The following is a 17,513-nucleotide window of genomic DNA, read 5'->3' as shown; positions in this document are numbered from 1 at the left end:
CCCCCAGCTCCACTGAACCTTCCAAACAAAGGGCTAATATGCCTGTCCCTTCCCAATGGCCATGCCACAGCTATCTGGACAGTCCCTTCAGGAGCCAGGGTGCCAAACAGATGCCAAGCTGAATCATGTGAAACATGGAGGGTCCAAATTTGCCCCTTACAAGGGGGTGGGGCCAGCCTGGGAAAGAACTAGCCTGGGGAAAACACTCAACAGTCCTCCCTCAGAGAGCTAGGGGCCACAGAAGGGACAGCAAGCGGACAGAGCTCCTGTAGAAGTGGGAGATGGACCAAACAGGCTGGGACTGACAGCAGGGCCACACTCCCAGCTGTCCAGCCTGCCTCCCAGGCAGAGGGAGTCTCTGGCGAGACAAAGGCTGTGCCCTGCTCTCCTCCCAGAGGATATGGCAGAGCCCCCCTGTGGACGAGAAACCAACCCTGGGATGGAGAGGACAGCCGTGACCCTGACTGTTCTACCTTTAGGAACTTAGGCAGCTCCAATGAAACCGGAAAGCCTTCATAGCATCTGTAAAATGCAAATAATTCCTCCCACACAGATGTCCTTCCTGGCATGGCTCGAGTGCCTGTCCCACACCTAGTGGTGGCAGGGCTCAAGCAATGCGTGGTCTCTAAGGCCCTTCCATCCTGAGAGTGTGTAAGAGCGTTTAAAGACAAGAGCATTTCCCACGGCAGCGCTAAGGTCAAGGGCTGCTTCCTTGCTCAAGCAAATCAGCGAAGTGACCATCAGTGAGTCTACAAATCCCAAATGCAACCCTCTCTAATCACTGGAATAGAGAAACTGTGATTTGCAGGCACTGAACGACACAGAAATTATGTATGGAGCCCAAAAGAACTGTAATACATGTTTAAATTATATAAAAATACAACTCTGCTATATTACAAACTAATCATTTTATAACTATTGCTCTTACTCTCTCAAAGCAAGGCCACCAATCTCGAGACTGCTCAGTTGACTTTTATTTCTTAGGAGAGGTGTCAGAGGACACTGGACAAATGCCATTTTCTCCCACTGAAAAAATCTCTCAGAATTCATTTATCAACAAACATTTCCTAAGCACAAATAAACAGAAAATTGCAAGACAATATTAATGAGTGTTACAAGCAAGGGAAACTCCAGGGACAAGTGGGAGTCTAGGTCTGAGGCAGGAAAGACTCCATGAAGGAGGTGACCCTTGAGTTATTGGCTTCATGGATAGGAGAGGAGAAATACACCAAGGGCCAACAGCAAAGACCTTTAAAATCCATTGACTAATGGGTGGATGATGAATGATGAATAATAATGGATGAAGGAAAGACAGAGGATGAATTGAAGATGGATGGATGGATGGATGGATGGATGGATGGATGGATGAGGAAGGGAGGATGGATGGATGGATGGATGGATAGATGGATGGAGGGAGGATGGAAGGAGGATGGATGGACAGATGGATGGATGGATGGATGGATGGATGGATGAACAGATGGATGGGTGGGTGATGGAGGGAGGATGGAGAGATGGATGGATGGATGGATGGATGGACAGATGGATGGATGGATGGATGATGGAGGGAGGATGGACAGAGGGATGGATGGATGATGGAGGGAGGATGGATGGATGGATGAATGGATGATGGAGGGAGGATGGAGAGATGGATGGACGGATGGGTGGATGAGCAAGGGATGATGGAAAGATGGATGGATGAGGGGGAGGATGGATGGGTGATGGAGGGAGGATGGACAGATGGATGGATGGATGGATAACCATTGCTACCCTTAAATCACTGAAAGTGGTCCTGAGGATCATGGTGAAGAGTGTTCTAAGAACCAGATTCATCTTCTCTTTTTTTTTCCACCAGCCATGAGGGTCAGCAAGAGGTGACCCTGTAAGGGGAATTATCTTCAGGGACTAGGTCAGGGAAAGGCAAAGCTCTTGCCTCCAAATGGGCAAAGGTTACCAGCAAGAGAAGAGGTACGTGCATATTTGCTGGGAGTTCCCTCTTTTCCACTGCTGTGCCTAGCTTACCTGGGCAAAAAAACAAACAAACAAACAAACAAACAAACAAAAACCTGGAGAACTGAATCAGCCCAAACCTAAGAGGTGGAGAATCACTCTGCCACCCAAATATTCTAGCCCCCCAAAGAACCTGGGTTCCTGTGTGCTTATGTCTCATGACCTGAAGTTAACAACAAGGGCCATCCTTACTTATCATCACCAAGCCACCCCTTCAAAGCATCCCCAGGCTCTCCTAAAGAGCCCCTCTGCAGACTGCCAGAGCCCCTCCCCACTTCATCCTCCAAGTAACAGTGACCCCCTGCAGGTTCCAGAAATGCCACACATCATATGCCCGAGTCATTCTGCCTGGACTGCTGTTCCTTCCCCTGCCTCTCCATGGTAAAGTCCCCATCCCGGAGACCCAGCTTGGGCCCTCTCCTGGAAGAAGGCCTTCCTGGACTGCTTAGGCACAAGTGTTTGGTTAAACAAATGAACCACTGCCAAAAGCGCCCCCACCACCCACCCACCCAGGCTTTTCCACTATTCTGACCCAGGACTCTGCATCCCTGACTAGTAGCTGCCAGGAAGAGCCTGGTACAGAATACATTGTGAAGTGGGAAACTTCCCAGCCTGGGGCCGGGAAAACAGACACATCCAGTTTCTTCCAGACAGCAGGTGAGGGCAGTCCCTGCTCCTGGCAACCTTCCTCTGTAGCTGTCTTCGGAGGTCACACTGGCCAATTCATGACTTTCCTAAAGTAGCCCCCCTGCTAGGCATGGAAAGAACCAGGAGAAGATGCACATTTGAGAAACCTGCTGGGATTTCAGAGGCCAGCGGCTCTTAACCAAGTTAGCAAGGTGTGCGCTTACGGCCGCGAGCTTAATAAGCGTAAGGCACAGAACAGATGTTCCAGCAAGTGCCGGCTGATTGACTGATGGATTGCTCAAGGAATTCCTCTTGATGGCGACCGCCACACCGTTTTGAAATCCAAGGCGCAGAAAAGAAGTTTGAAGATTTCCAGCCTGGTGTGAGAATGAGATGTGAAAAGGCACCGCTGCCTGCTTTATGCTTTAGCAGGTGACGTCTATCCAGGGTTTCGCACTGGTAACATTTGGGGTTGGATAATTTGTTGCCAGGGCTGCCCTGTGCCTTACAAGATGTTAAGCATCTACTCCCTAGATGCAACTAACACACACACCACCACCACCCCCCAGTCTGTGACAACCAAAAATGTCTCCGGATATTGACAAATGACTCCTGGGGAACAAAGCGTCCTAGGTGAGAAACAGTGCTGTGGCCCAGCTGTTCCCAGGGCAGCGCTCAGAAGCCAATTCCAGGAGAGTAACTCTCCCTCTGCTCAGGACTCTGCCTCCCAGTGGCCAGACTCAGTTTACCTATCTACAAAATGAGATCATAGTCTGCAAGTGACTTGCATGCTTCTAGCCATACAGAAGGCACCCAATGATGGCTTTACATTGATTTGTACACAGTTCTCCTGAAAACCTCAAGCCAGAATCTTCGATCTCTCCCCAAAAGCTAGGGAGATACCACTGGAAACCGAGTAAGACCTAATGAGGGCTTCATAGCTGTCCAAACACTTTGGCCAAGTTAGACCACTTTGCAGGATCCATTCTAATGTAACGTTCAGAATTTCAGGTAAACACGTACATACGAGGACATCTATTCCAGCATTTTCTATCATAACTAAAACTAGAAACAATCTATATGTCCAACCACGTCAAGAGAGCAAAGTGAAAATATGACAGAGTCAGACAAAAGAACATCCTGTGGCCAACAAACCCCACATAACTAGAAGTTATTCATTAATAAGCATGGGAAAATGTCCATGATAAAATGCTGAGTGAATCAAGAGTCACATAACTATATATAATGTAATTTCAATTTTGTCAGAAAATACAGAGCAAAAATATTTCACACTGCGGGGGCTCAGTCAGTTAAGCATCCGACTCTTGATTTCAGTTCAGGTCATGATCTCATAGGTTCGTGAGATCGAGCCCCACACAGGGCTCTGCGCTTACAGTGCAGAACCTGCTTGGGATTCTGTCTCTCTCCCTCTCTCTGCCCATCCCCCTCTCCTCTCTCTCTCTCTCCCAAAGTAAATAAATAAACTTAAAAAAAATAAATAAAAAACAATAGAAAGAGACTGGAAGGATATTTAACAAAATTTCCTCTTTATGATGTTCCTTATTTCACAACTTTTTAAAAAGTATGCCTTAGTTTTAAGATCTTGTGGGGAAACTACTTTGTTGTTGTTGTTTCTAATAGTGTTCTATCAGAAGAGAAGTCTCCGCTTGAAACCTCAAGTGTTAAATCAAAGCCCACGCCTTGAATACAGAGAGCCCCTAGCCATGCAAAAAGGATCTTAAACCTAAATAAAGGGAAACTCAAGGAAACAGAAACAGAAAAGGGACCCACAGGGCCTAGGCCACTGGGGAAACCTGAGGTCCCCACAGGGCGGGCTGGGCTGGGCTGGGCTGGGCAGTGGGTGAGACCCAGGCCTGTCCTGTGCGCTGCTCTGTCTGTCTGTCTGCCTGTCTGGACTACTGGCTGGGCCGCTTGGGTGCTCACTCAGGCAGCCAGCTCCGTGAGGCTTGGCTAGTAGATGCCTATGACCGGACACTGGTCTAGAAGCTTGGCTCTCACAGCTGAAATCAGCGAAAGCAGGAGCAGGACTCATACCACAGGTGGGTAGTAGGGGTACAGGGTGGGGAGGCTGTCAGGACCCTCAAGCTCGGCAAACCAAGGCTTCCAAGCCATCAGCCTTGTGCTGCCTCTGGCTTTTCTGCCTGCCACCGACTACCCATCCAAGGTGGGCTCCTTGAAGATGGAAGAGGATGGCAATGAAGAAGTACCACACTAGAGGGTGGGGTCACAGCCTTTCCTGGTAAAGCAGCTGGCCAGAGAGCGCCGGGGGCCCGAGGGGCCTGGGCCTGAGGGCTGGATCTGGAGAAGGATTCAGCACCCGGGTGGCGCGCCGCAGAGACCAGGAGGAGATGGGGACACCAGCAGCCCACGCCCCACTTCCCACAGGGCTCCCAGGGCCAGGGGAGCCATGAAGCGGTGTGCCCTCGCTCTGCCTCACAGTCTGCCCCCAGGAGTGTAGACCAAGCAGAGGAGCTGAGCAAATGTGGACAGAAAATAATACCGCACCTTCAGACCCGCCGAATGCCTCCAAAAGGCCTCCATCCAAACCAAGTGCACAAACAGACGAGCAGGAGTCCACAAGTCCCAAGTTGACACGTGTGAAAGTTTTCTTGTTTCCTGTTCTCTTGAAGTCCTTTGCCCAGGTGCACTTGAAGTATCAACATAAAGCTAACACGGTCTACACTGCAGGACACTACAAATCACAAAACCCCCGAAAGCTGGTGCAGGCCGTCAGAGTCAGAGGCATGTATGTAAGAGCCCAAGTGTCCCAGGCCAGCAGGGATTTAGTGACAGGAAAGGCCAACATTCTCGGGACCTTGACCTTGAGCGAGGGCCATGCTGGGCTCCCACTCAGAGCCTCATTTACTACTAACACACACCAGCAAGGCAGGTCAGGACTCCCACTCTGAGTTGAGAAGCAAGGGCCAGAGAGACACCGCGCCTGTCCTGATGTTCAGCTGGCCCACACTCAGACTCCTTCCAGGCTCGTTTTGCCTTCTTACTCTGAAGAAGACTCAAGGCACAGTGAGACAGGACGTTCTTGAAATAGGCTGACGCCAGGGCCAGGGTACGGGCAGGGGGCACTGCGACGGGGGGTAGGATGCCAGGCAGCGTTGCGCACTAGGGCCGCAGGCTGACCTCACGGGTGGAGGACCATTCCACGGCCCATCCTCCCCTCGGGGCAGGCCCCTTCCACTGGCTCCCAGGCCTCAGGCCATCACAGCGTGGGCAGGGCAGCTGACACTGGCTCCTCTCTGCACCCACGCTCCTGCCAGGCTATCTCTTTCCTCCCCTTCTTCGGAAACCATAAGAACACCCACAAGGTAGGCCCTTCAGCCGAACCTCAGTGGGAATGGAAATTGCAAAATGCCTGCTCAAGCCGTGAAACTGAACCGGCCCCAAAGTGGGTCCAACTTCTGGCCACTTCAGTCATGAGCACTGAGACAGCTGTCATGATGCACACGAGGTTACCTACACAGGATAAAAAACAAAAACAAAAACAAAAACAAAAAACAACAGGAGCCATCCTAGGGACCCTCAGGCCATAACTACACACTTGATAAGCTCACTACACTCTGGTTTCTCGTGGGGCCTGAAAGCTGCCTTTCACAGTGAAAAAACCTTTCACAGTCCCATGAAAGAGAGCCTCTGCCCTAAAGTCCACTTCTCAGAACAGCTCAATTCTTGGCCAGCTTGCCCCAACCTCCAGTCCAGCAATAGCTGGGCCAGGCAGCTAAGTCTTACCATCTGCTGGGACCCATCCTGGGTTGTCCATCAAGCCTTACAGATGCGAATGCTTACCCTTTTCTTATTGCAAAAGTCACAAAGGAACTGGGGAACATCACAGGAAGAAAACACTAATCTGCATCACCCCACCCTAAAGATCCTTGATAAAATGCAGATCTCAGAACGTCACTCCACAGGAATTCTGTCTCATTCAGTATGTACTTCCTGGGGCCTGAAAATCTGCATATTTAACAAACTGCCCACCTGAACCTGATTCAGGAGTCCCAAGAACTCCACTTCGAGATGCCTGAGGCCTTATTCTCAGATTTGCCTCTATAACTCATCTCCTGTTCTGACATCGTTCTCTTACACTATTTCTCTTTTTTGTGCTAAGTGCATCTTAGAAGAAGAAAAAAAAATCTAATTCTTATAGGGATCTGACAGTTAAGAGACTTACTGATATATATGTATTTCAGAATAAATACATATACACATACACGTCACACACCCCACATTCACACGTAACAGGAAGAGTAACTTAACACACTATATCAGGTAAGTGAGTAAACGAACTATATTATATGCACTTTCTATGGATGAAAACATCTGAATTACATTCAAACCGGAAAATTCCCGGCTGTGCAACCCTGGAGTCTGATTTCTCCTTTCCCTACACAAGCAAGGTAACACATGCACACACTCAGTCCGGGGACATCACAGACGTCCCCTCACCTTGATCTCAGCAGACAGTGAGGGCCGGCCCTAAATACGCTGTCACAGCCCGGACACATAATGTATCACCACAGTACAACCCACAGCTGTCTGCAGAAATGTCTGAGTGATGTGCCTTCAACCTGTCATCGGACCACAATGACCTCAATTTTTGGAGAAGTAAAGTCAAAAGTCTACCTTTATCTCCAGAGATCCAAGACATATTTATGTGTCAGCCTTCCTTCAACTTGTCCATAGCCTTCAAGAAAACTTGAAAAGGCCACCACAGGCCCTGTGCTGCCCCTGCCCCCAACACACACCAATGTCCCAAGTCCACCCCCATCCATGGTCATGACATGACCACATCCCAGAGGTGCCCGAGCACTACAGTGGGCTAGGGAGAGTGACTGGTGGGAAGGTGGGGCGTATTCCTTGAGCAGCATTGCATAACCTGCTCCCCGGAAGCCCAAGCAGTGGCGGGAGACCCCACGCTTTCTCCAAACTCGGGTCCTCCCACCCTGCCTGCTCTCTGATTCTTAGGGGTGGGTGGCGAGAGACGAGGTGCGGCGGCTCCCAAGGTTCTGAAGCCAAAGGATCTGAGCTCACCTTTGCCAAGGCCTGCCTTCCACACAGGCAAAAAGCAACCCGCACAGGGTCAGCCAGCTCTTGAATGACTGGTCTCCCTCTCCCCGAGGGTAACCTCAAGGGTTCCAGCTATTTTTCTTCATACGCGCTCATCCATCATGCTAACTCCCTTCCTCAACTCTTTCCAGAGGAAAACAGACTGAAAGACGAGGTATATAAGAAAGGGTTCCTAGCAGTTATGGGGGGAAGGGGGTGCCATCAGCAGTTCTCTTCCTCTGTCCAACTTTCTATACGGCTGCCACCTTTCTAGGCAGGTGTCAACGACTTGGTCTTACGATGGTCTTAACCAGTATAGAATTGTCAGATCACTGTACTGTGTGCACCTGAAACCAGTATAACATTGTATGTTCATGTAGATTTCAATAATAATTTTTTTTAAAAAACGGTCTTAACTAGCAAATGACAAAGACGGGGCAGGGGACATCAAAGGCCCTCACCCCTCTCCACCGGGCTCAGTCATATTCTTCCTTCAAGAGCAGTTCAAAACGGAAGCTCTTCGGTCCCAAAGCAAAACTAGTTCAATCCCCGGGGGTATGTTACTTTGATAGTCACGTTGGAATTATTTAAACGCATTCGTGTCCTCCCTCAGCTGAAACTTGGTAAGACTTCCATCCCCTTCTTTTTAAGCACCTGCTTGGTGAATTGTAGACTCTCAAAGAAAGACTCAACAAATTAAGAGCTATTTTCCGGCCATCAAGGTCTGCCTATACTGCAAATACTCAAATACTAATCTCCCCATCTCAGGTTTAAAAATATGGACTTGGTTTTTTTTTTGTTTTTTTTGGTTTTTTTTTTTTGTTTTTAACTCTCAACATAATGAATGAGCTTAAATATTAGAAGTTGAAATTATTTAGTAAATCATTTCACCTGCAAAGCTTCTATTTGCATAACATTAATTCATGATGGCAGCTAAAACAAATTCATCACATTCTGTATATTAGAAGCTGATTTATGTAGGAATTGAAAAAAATCATGAGCTCAAAATTATGTTGACATGATGTACATGCTCAACGGAGAAAGATTTTTCTCTTTCCATCTTTTCCCTTTTTTTTTTTTTTTTTTTTTAAATCATCTGAACAACTGAATTATGGTGAGGAGGAAAAGGATCTGAGCAGAGGAAGGAGGCGAAGGACTGGCATCTCAGAAAATGAATAATGCTACCGCCTCACGTGTGTGGCAGGCGCTTGGTGCGCATACACACACAGTCTCCGGTTATTAATGTCAAGTATGCCAAAGATACGCTGGAAAATCATTACCATTCATCGCCACTAACCGCCATTAAATTTCAATCAATTCAACTTAGCACAAGTGTACTTGAGCGGCCCTTACAGTTCCTTATAAATGTGGCTCAAAAGTCGGGCTGACTTATTGCATTGTCCACCGCACAAAGAAGCATTGCTAAGCATCTGCTTGGACCCGGGGACCGATGCTCTTTTAACATCCTCAGCATTCAAAGATCTTTTTCTGAGCTAAGAGGTCTTGAATCCCTACAGGTCAAGACGAATGGGGGTGGGGGTGGGGGAGGGGTGCGGACGATGCCGAGAGACCACCACTCTTTTCCAGCCTTTGGGGTGGGGACCGGGCAACAGGAGGCCTCCCTGGCTGTAGTCAGTCTCGCAGATGCCTTGCAGAAAAAGTTTCTGACGCCACCAAAAGTTTGGGAACATGTCTGCTGGCTCTGGTGAAATGCTCTCAACCCACTCTGCAAACTGAGCTGACCTCGAGCTCCCTTCCCCAGGAAGGGGGGATGGGGGGGGCGAGTCCATCGGGAGCGGGAGGGAGATTCAGCCTGGGCCCCAGCTTTGGGAAAAGGCGCCCTTCCCAGGTGCGGGGACAGCGGGCCCGCGCACTCCGGGGAGCTCGCCCGGCGACAAAGGCGGCGGTGGCGGCGCGGGCCCAGTGGGACCTGGCCCGCTGGCTTTCTTCCCGACTCGCCACGAGCACTGTCCGGCCTGCCGCCACTCGCCGGAGGCGGCCGGTGCGCCGGCTGGACAATGTGGCCATTGTTCGGGCGCCGCAAACCAGGCCGGCGGGCAGGTGGGAGGAAGGCGGCGCGGCCGGCGCGCGGGCACTCGGGGCACCGAACGTCCCCCGGCCGCAGGCACGGTCCTCACGGGCTGGGCACGCCGCCTCCCCGGCCAGCCCGCCTCGGGGCGGCAAGTGGAGGGGCGGGGACGGGGTGGGGGGAGGGGGAGATGGGAGGGGAAAGCAGAGAGAGAAGGGAAAAGATGGGAAGGGAGACAGGAGAGAAAATAGAGGGAGAGAGAAACAAAGAGAGTTGGGAGAGGGAGAAAGGAGAGGGAAAAATAAAGCCGTGAAAGAGGAAATGGGGTAAGAGAGACATTAAAGGAGAGACAGAGGGGGCGGAGGAGGGAGTAAAAAGGAGGGGGGGAGAGGAAGACAGAAAGGAGACAAAGAGGAGAGGGAGGACGGGAGAAAGGAGAGGAGGGGAGGGAGAGACAGACAGACAGACGTGCCATAGAAGTGTACCACAGGCTACCCGGGAAGCCTCTGCAAAGAGCAAGAGTTCACCCTATTTCGTAGAGAGAAGCGGTTCCAAACCCAGCGGAGTCAGCAAAGTGTAATCACACCAGGGGCTTTGCTTAATTACAGGTTTCCGAGCCGGGCTGGAGGAAGAGAGATACTTAACTGTGTCCCCGGGAAGGCCTAGGCGGGCTCTCAACTGGTTTGTAAGGTTGGGGAGTACAAATACCCATCTCCACCCGCTCCCTGTCCAAAGCCCCCTGAGCCAGGATCCTGGAGGGGAGGCTGGGGTCTACCGCGTGATAGACTCGGGCTGACCGGAAAGAGCCATCCTGTGCGGGCTTTGAACGCTCAGTTGCGACCGGAGTCCCAGGCTCACCAGTGCCGGTCATCGGTGAGGCCACAGGCCTGGGGAGAGGCCCCGCCTCGGCCTGCAGCAGCGCTGTCCGCCCTCCTACCCCCCCCCCCCCCCCACTCGCGGGAGGCCAGGGGCCCTCGGCCCAAGGGGGGAAATCAATCCCGTGCTAATGAATAAAAAGTCCCCTTTATTTCACTGCTGTTTTTGGTTCATTAAATTTTCCACAGATTTGCAGAGAAGAAAACATAATCAATAAACCCTGACAAAAGTGAACGTGTGAAAAAGGCCAGAGAATGGAAAAGCGAGATAAAAGTGATATCCGATCACAGATTTCAGCAGCAGATGACGAGCTGGGGGCTGCTGGAGAATCTCAATGGACCATCACCCTTTCGCGGCTTTCCTTCCCTTTGCTGAAACTCTTCATTCAAGACAATAGTAAATGCACTAAAACTTTTTTCTTATGCTAATGCATGAAACCGGGCACTCACAGTTAAAACACACTTCCCAGCAACCTGTTTTGTTTTTTTTTTTAGCAACACACATGCAAACACACAAAACCACATTAACTTATTCAATTTAAATGAAAATCTCAAAAATGGTTTAATAGGTACTCTTTGGTCACACCTTCAATGACTTATTTTCCCCCGTTTGCATGTTTTTTAAGAAACCAGGATCAGAACACAACCAGGATTACTGAGGATGCTTTTGTTGGTGAAGAAATTGGGAAAAATAAGACATTAAAAGCGAAGAAAGCATGCTGTTCTCATTGGTGCATTTTCTCAGGGTTTTAACCATCGTTTTGTAGGTGAAAGGCGCTTCTGTCACCCTCAGAATCTAAAAACAATGACCTATGATTTGTTTTTAAAAACCTTTTATATTCCACAGCAAACACCCAAATTAATTTTGGAGAAAAAGTAATATTGAGTCTGGTGTCGTGTGTTTATTCAAAAACCACAAAGCTGTTACTCTTTACCAAAGGACACTACCAAACACCAGTGTCCCCTTCCCTTTGGGTCTTTGAAACAAGCCTCAGGAAACAATTACAGGGTCGCTTTCCTCCCCGAGGTCTTTAGACTGCTGCATATTCTGGTAGTGCGTATAGTCACCTATTCCGCCTCTGAATTTTCTGGAATCTGAGAATAGTTTCTCTCCTTGGCATTCTTCACGTGTTTCATTCGTCCCTGCCTCTGACACTTACTGAAAAGAAGAAAGGGGCGGTGCGGGGGGGGGGGGGGGGGCGGCTTCCCTGGGGTTCCCTTTCAAAGGACCCTGGCCCAGCGGGAACAGCTGTGGCCGTCCACAGCGACAGGGTCCACCTGGCCTGGCCATTGCTCCTGCACCAAGGACCGGGCTCTGGCACAGGTAGAAACCCCACCCCCACCCCCCAACACCGGGGCCTGAAGAAGGAAGACTGGTTTGCTCTACCTCTCTCAAGCCAGCGTCATGAGTGAGCGTCCTTCAGATGAACACAAGCCCTGATGAACACACACTTTCCCAAGAAAAAGCAAGCAGCCCTACCCGTAGTGTTCACAAGGATGTAGGGCTCCTTTCTGAGCGTTAACAAGCCCGCAGGGTGTGTAGGGGTCACACAGGCTTTCAGAGTGCACACGACAACCTCCTGGTCTCATTTAAAGGGAATTGCTGGCATCTGTGGGGTGAAGTCTCCCCCCCCCCCCCGCCCCGGGGTGGCCGAGGGAGGCCCTGATGGGAGAAGGGTGTTTATTAGACAAATATCCAATTTTGTCTGCCTGCCTACTGAATCTCCTGGCTTGCTAATCCAGCCCTATGGGCCGCACTGTGTACAGGGCACTTGTGGGAGTACAAAAAGCATGAAGTATTTGTGTATTTTTCAGTCGGCAGTGCAAACAAGCCAGCTACAGTACACAGCCTCCAAGACCCCCACGGCCAGGCAGTGAGCCGCTGACCGGCAGCCCTGTGGCCCCCTCTTCCGTCCAGGCAACTCAAAGGATCTCCTCTGTCCGATGCTCTCCCCACAAGGCCTGGAGCACCCCCGAGAAAGTGGAGTGGCACTCCAGAAGGGCCTCGCCTAATTCCACACACACTTCAAGGTGGGGCCCAGTCCAGAGTTCCCTCCAAGGCCACGGCCAGGGTCAGTGCGAGCTGTAGAGGTTCCCCCCACAGCCTTGAGAGGTTCTGCTGAAGGAGTCTGGACCCCGCAAACTCCCCCTCGAAACAATTCCCACAGAGGATAAAAACATCTCTAACGGTCCCACCCTGTTCCTCGGGAGCCTGGCCGGGCTTTGGGGGGCGGTGGTTCTCCCTCTCAGCCTCACCCGCTGGCTGACTTGGAAAACAGACTGCTCTCACTGGTCTCTCAGATGCCAGAGCAAGGGCCAGACAGTTCACCCGAGGGCGATCTCGTGGGCAGGTGGGCTCCTCACCTACCTGGGACTCTTCCTGCATCAGGGTAGATCCCCCTAGAACCACTAAATCACCTCCCAAAGTCGGCGGGTTTCTCAGAGCAGAAGGAAAATACAAAACCAAACTTCAGTAATACGAAACAGTAACTAACTTTGAAACTCTTAGACAAGTGACAACTTTCCTTGCGTCTGGGTTCGAATGGAATCTAAATCGGGGAGAGAACATTTCCACAATTTCCAGTAACTCTCAGCCATGGGAGGGAGAAGCAGGCAAGTCTAGGAAAACGGAAGCAAGAAAGATGAAGGAAGGAGAGGAAAAGTGTGGCCAGAGGCCCACAGGAGGGAAGCCTGCAGGGCACACATCTGCAAGTTCTAGAGTCCACATTCTAGAACAGCCCCAGGGCAGACCAGAAGCTGGGAAAAGCCCAAACGAAGAAAGTCAAAATTAAAAGCAGCCAAGCGTGGCCAGGGTGCCCTCCCCTCCCCTGGGGAAGACCAGCCCAAGTAGCCACACAAAGAATTCCCTCGGGTGGGTGCAACTGCTAAGTCGCTCCCAGGCCCAGGGAGGCCTGCCCTCAGACACTAGGAAGCAGGGAAGGAAACTCCCAGCCAAGGTAAGGAAATGGGCGGGGAGGGGGCCCGGAGGTGAAGTGGCCAGAACAGATCTCATCAGGGGGACTTGCGACTAGCCTGCTCACTCCTCCGCTTTCCACCGCTGTATATTTTGGATTTCACAGTTTATTTACTTTACTTTTTGGCACTGGGCCCCCTGAGCATGCCAATACAATATTTGTTTAAACACTATTTTATGCCGCTTGCGAGGGAAACGTTTACTTTCAAATTCTCCAACATCCCCCAGAGCCTCGTCTGCAAACAGCATATGAGCGTTTTACAACTGCTCCCTTTATCTGAAGCTGTCGGGATTAAACCTTCACACGCCCGGCGAGGGCGGTGGGGCGGGGGCCCAGGACTCCGCCGCGGCCACCGGGCTGCAAAGCCCGCGCCAGAGGCCGTGCACCCAGCGGGATGCCCGGGTGGGAGGGCAGAGCGGCGCAGGAAACACCCCCCCCCCCCCAGGGCCCGGCACCGGACTTGGGAAGGGTGCGCTTTTCCAGCAGGAATCTACCCAGAGAGCCACATGAAAATTATACAAAAGGGAGGGGAGTTAAGGGAGGCACCCAGGCGGGGTTTGGGGGGCGGGGGGGAGGGGAGCGAGGCCCGCAAGCGCGTCCGCAGTCGGTCACCCAGGGTGAAGCGCGCGGGCTCCATCCAGAGCTCCTCGCGCTGTAAAAGTCGGGTTTCCTAGGAAATGACAGCAATTACTGCTGGGCTGAAAAGGCGCCGAGTAGGGTGGACTTTCAGCTCCCCGACGCGGCGGGCGCGCTCACACTCGCACACGCACACGCTCCCTTCCTCCTCCCCTCCCTACCCACCCTCCGCCCCCGTCCGGGAAAAACGCTCCCCTCTCTAAACCCTTAATAGGATTGGCGCCCAACTCTCTACGCGCCTCTCCCCATCCATCACACACAGATCAAGTTGCAGTAGTGGATTTTTCAAATTCCTCAGCAAATATACTTGTTGAGAGATTGGCCCTTCGGGGGTGGGGGGGGGAAGACGATAAGTGGGGGCGGGGATGGAAGTGAGGGGTGGGGGGACCCGAGGACCGGGCCAGGGATTACGTGCGGATCCCTTCGAGAAGTCAAGCGGCTCTAGGGGCGGAGGGCAGGGGAGGAGGAGGAGTTGGCGGAGAGAAGCAAGGAGGGAGGCCGGAGAGGAGAGCCTGACCGAGGGGGAGGGGGGCGACAGGGCCCGAAGACCGGGAGGAAGGAGCGAGGAAGAAAGAAAGGCAGGGCTCCGCGACGGGTAGCGCGGAGAAGTGCAGTCAGAAGTTCCCAAGTGGCTGGCCGCAGCCCCTCCACACACCGCACACTCCCCTAAGTCACGCTCCCACCGTCCACCTCCGGGAGCTTCGCAGCATCCCAGCCTCCGGTGCTACCCACCACCTCCCGCACAAACAGCCCGCGTCTTAGACGCGGTGAAGACGGGTTGCGGGCCGGCCAGGCTGTGCAACGGGAGAGGACGGGCTCTTCCCCCAGGTAGGAAAGGGGATGCAAAATCGCCCACCGGCCACAAGTTCCTTGCCCTGGACCCCCCGCCCCCTTTTCGTCCCCGCCCGGCTTGGCCAGAGCCCGAAACGGCGCCGCCTCGCCAGCCCCCGGCCCCCCAAGCCCGGTGCCCCGATCCCTGTGCCGTGGCGAGGATACACGGCCGAGGGACCTTCCGAGACGGCGCAGCATCCCAGTCGCCCCGGGCTCGGACGGCGTAGGGGGCACTTCGCAACGAAAAGCAAGCAAAAGAAGGCCAATGCAACTTTACCGAGGGAGACAAAAGTTTGCCTCTAGCACGCAGGTGGCCTCTGGGGCGCCGGGCGGTGGCTTCGGGCCCCCATCCCAACTTGGCTGGCGCGGCGACCCGCCGCGGGCTGCCGTGTACCGGGGCTCAGTCCGGCCGGGGCGGGGCGGGGCGGGCCAGGCAGGGGAGGGGACCGAGAGGCGGGCGGGGGCCCAGCAGCCCCTACCGCCCGCGAGCCGGGAGCTCCCCTAGGCTCCCGCGCGCCGCGCGGCCCACGTTCCTTGCTTCAGCTCCTCCGGCTCCTCTGGCTCCCCCGGCGCCTCCTCGCCTTCCTGCGCGTCCGCCGCCGCCGCCGCCGCCTCCCGCTCCTCCTCGAAGTCTCATTGATGGGAGTTTGAAAAAAAGTCCGCGGAGCCGTGCTGCCTCGGCTGGCGAGCTCCGGCACTCCTGCAATCCATCAGCGCCGCCCGGACGGCGCAGCGCCCCCGCGCGCACGGCTGCAGCACACCCGGGCGCCGCGCCCCCGCCCGCGCCGCGCGCCCCCGCCTCCGGGGGCACCCGGGGGACCCGGGGCCAGGGGAACCTGGGGGTGGGGGGAGGGGCGGCCGAGGATCCTCTTCCCCAGCACCGAGTCTCGAGAGAAAGCACACCTACGAACAAAGTTCGAGCAGGGAACGAAAGAACGCGCCAGTTTCCAACACTTTTTTTTTTCTTTTTTTAAGGCGCCAGGGTTGGGGGGGGGGGGTCGCTAACTCAAGTCAGATGAGCTCCGGGGCTGAGGCGCAAGGACTGCTCTGTTTTCAATCTCTGAAATCACCCGCCCTCCCCACCGCCCTCTTCCCCTCCGCCGGGAGATGCCCGGGTCGCAGTTCCCAGTGCGCCCGCTCCTCCGGGCGCCGGGGCGGAAGCCGGGGACTGGAGGCAAAGGGGGGGAGGGCGGCCGGCTCCGAGCGGACCCTCTTCTAGCCGGCAGGGCGCGCAGGTGCCTGGGGTCCTGCCCGCGCCCCCGCTGCGGCTCGCACGAGTCGCCTTCCGAGCGCCTGCAGGCGAGAGGCGAGAAGCCTTCTAGGTTTGGTACATGTGTGTTTTGCAGGGAGGGTTTTTGTTTGTTTTGTTTGTTTTGGTTTTTTTTTTTTTTTTTTTTTTTTAGAGACTACACTCTAGCTGCCACAGCCAGATGGAAGTAATCAGAACCCAACAACAACAGAGGAAGAAGGAAGAAAAAAACCTCACTGAATTTTGGGCCAAAGTGTATATGGGGGTGTGTGTGAAAGAACTCGCTTAAGCAAACTGGGTGACTCGCTCAGGCCCTCAAGCCACACCATCGCCAGAACTGAGCGGCCTCGCTTGGAGGAGCTTGGGAGCCGCTGGCTAAAGCGTCCCCTAAGTCCTCTGGGGCCACCAACCTGTCTTTGCTGACGGTTCTCCCCCAAAGAGTGCCTCACTGGGGGATTGTTGTTTTTTTTTTTTAATGTTTCTTCCCAACGTTTGTGAAACACCATGTGCTAGGTGACGATTAATCGTTCCTGACCAGTAACAACTCCTTTATATTATTTAACCTACAAAAGTCGGAGATTGGTTCACTTCCCCATTTTACAGCTGAGAAGACTGAGCTTACAGAGGAGTTAGGTAACCTGTCTGAGGTCAGAGCACAGAGCCACCATCTGTGAATTTCAGTGGGTTGTACCATTAGTTCAACTAAATTGGCCCAATTGAGACGGGTGGAAGCATCTCTCTCCCTCAGCCTCCTTCCCTGCAGTTGCTTCTTGTCTGGAATGCAGGGGGAAACAAAGGCTCGCAGGGACAATTCCACACCCCCTGTGGGGGTGTGACCTTCACAAGCCCATTTTACTGATACACTCCCTTTGGGTCAGTAGCTCTCTCCATATACCATTCATTGACCATTCCCTGACTTTATTTTTCACCTTTTAATCAAAGAGGGAAGGAACAGTATGGTCCCCGTTCCCTACCACCTACCTTCCTTCTCTCCCCCTTATCTTTCTTCTTGACCTAGAGGAAAAAATATGCAGAACAATTCTGATTTTGTTTTTCCGCAAATGGGCTCCCCGATGGGAAAGAAAATCCACAGAGTTTTTAAAAAGCAAAACTTGTAGAAGCCAATGTATTTATTAAAGGGAAGCAAAGTTTGAAAGGGGCTTTTTCTTTAAATATGATCGGATTCACCATTCCTCTGTGCTATT

The 17,513-nt window shown here is 52.8% G+C and overlaps 1 protein-coding gene across 1 annotated transcript in view; it reads right to left on the bottom strand.

The window, feature by feature from the left end:
- GLI2 (GLI family zinc finger 2) overlaps window positions 1-17,171 on the bottom strand; it is a 255,689-nt gene extending 238,518 nt beyond the window's left edge. Inside the window, exon 1 of the mRNA XM_049616226.1 lies at window positions 15,337-17,171. The gene's annotated coding sequence lies outside the window, so the exon portion shown is untranslated. The remainder of the gene's footprint in view (window positions 1-15,336) is intronic.
- Between the last annotated feature and the right edge of the window lie 342 nt (window positions 17,172-17,513).

The sequence above is a fragment of the Panthera uncia genome (assembly GCF_023721935.1).
Source record: "Panthera uncia isolate 11264 chromosome C1 unlocalized genomic scaffold, Puncia_PCG_1.0 HiC_scaffold_3, whole genome shotgun sequence".
Taxonomy (NCBI): Eukaryota; Metazoa; Chordata; class Mammalia; order Carnivora; family Felidae; genus Panthera; species Panthera uncia.
This window is presented reverse-complemented; position numbering and strand designations above follow the sequence as displayed.